This window comes from Amphimedon queenslandica, unplaced genomic scaffold (genome assembly GCF_000090795.2).
Source record: "Amphimedon queenslandica unplaced genomic scaffold, v1.1 AMPQUscaffold_11937, whole genome shotgun sequence".
NCBI lineage: Eukaryota > Metazoa > Porifera > Demospongiae > Haplosclerida > Niphatidae > Amphimedon > Amphimedon queenslandica.
The window spans coordinates 11,800-13,537 of record NW_003547824.1 but is presented as its reverse complement, the minus strand read 5'-3'; the positions used below and the strand labels follow the sequence as shown (position 1 = coordinate 13,537).

The 1,738-nt window shown below is 33.7% G+C and overlaps 1 long non-coding RNA gene across 1 annotated transcript; it reads left to right on the top strand.

The window, feature by feature from the left end:
* Positions 1–563: 563 nt before the first annotated feature.
* LOC109588682 (uncharacterized) lies at positions 564–1,381 on the top strand. The gene is made up of 2 exons (XR_002188301.1): positions 564–724; positions 1,325–1,381. It is a non-coding gene; the product is annotated as an uncharacterized LOC109588682 (long non-coding RNA).
* Positions 1,382–1,738: the final 357 nt, after the last annotated feature.

Here is a 1,738-nt window from a genome sequence, read left to right as displayed (position 1 = left end):
ATCAAAGTTATGCATGCATGGTTTCCGAAATGAGCCCCTCCACCCACTTTTAGAATTTGTATGTGAACCAGAACCCTTGTATGTGTAGTTGTATGTATGTTAATTTTTAAATATTGGGACCACACGAATGCAGTCCTTCCAAAAATTTTGACGAGTCTACAAAAGATGAATTTGAAGACCTATAACCTTTCCCAGTTCATTGGGTTGCCTTAAATAGCTCATTTATTGTATGATAGCATCGTGGGTCCATCATCAGTAGATATTCCTATGCCCCACCTACTGTACATTAAATAAACTAACAAACAATGTGTTATGAGCACAATATAAAGCACATGTACTTATGCTATTGTTAATATAAAGGTACATATTATGAGTGTATTTGGGGGGGGGTGGAGTAGCAAGTGTATATTGCTGATTTTCCAACCATAGAATGGTGATTATATATTAGTAAAACTCTATTTTTATTAATATTAATAATAATAATAATACTTCATTTATTTATTCATTTAATTATTTATTTATTCATTTATTTATTCATTAATTTATTTATTTATTATATTTAGGTATGTGAAGCAGTGTGAGCTGTTCTTTCATAAAAGACTGATATCCTATTCCTTATTTGGTAGTGAGTGCCTCCCCTCATTACTGACACTATCAAATGATGTGGTACCTAATGTCAGACTAGCTGTAGCTAGGACCCTCTACTCTACACTAGACAATACACGTTAGTATTGGAGTATATGTCATTAGTGTAGTATGGTAGTGTATGTGTGTATAATTGTAGTATAGTGTGGGTATATGAAGCTCCTTTTAAGTTTCTGGGGAATTTTGAATTTTTTTCTTGATTTTTTTTGTAACTTTAAAAATTCATAAAAAATCCATTTTTAGTCGGAATCAACTCAAACTTTCTACGCAACATAAGAACATGTATATGTATCAGGAAAAATTATAAAAGTAGAAAAATGTCTCTTTTTCATTTTTGGCGAAATTTGGCCCGTGACCCTGTACTAGGACTTTAACGCAATTTTGGAGTAACTTTAAAAATTCATAAAAAATCCAAATTTGATCGGAATCAGCTCAAATTTTCTACGCAACATAAGAACATGTATATGCATCAGGAAATATTATAAAACCGGCGAAATCTCTCCTTAATTTTCAATTTTGGTGAAATTTGGCCATTACCCTGTACTATAGTACAGGGACTTTAACCCATTTTTGAGTAACTTTAAATATTCAATTTTAATCAGACTCAGTTCAAGTGTACATGTGTAATTGTCTGTTTTAATTCTGTGTCAGGTAGTTCTCCCCTCTCTCTCTCTCATAGAATTTATCTCTGCCAATCAATCCTTTTCTCAAGACATCAGTTCAATCATATCAAAACTAAAAGAAGATAGAGACAGAGATGTTCGCTACTACTCCGGAAATTATGAAGACATCAATAACAACACAAGGACCTCTCTCTCTCCCTCTACCCCTTCAGCTCAGCAGCTGCAGCAATTTGAAAATACTCAAGAAGATACTGAACATAAACTGGATATAGCAAGTAAGAGAGAGAGAGAGAGAGAGAGAGAGAGAGAGAGAGAGAGAGAGAGAGAGAGAGAGAGAGAGAGAGAGAGAGAGAGGGAGAGAGAGAGAGAGAGGGAGTTGTACATGTACATATTAAACTTGATGTACATGTTTTGTAGTAAGTTGTGTAGTACATACATGTATGCATGTACATGTGTAGATCCAAAATTTT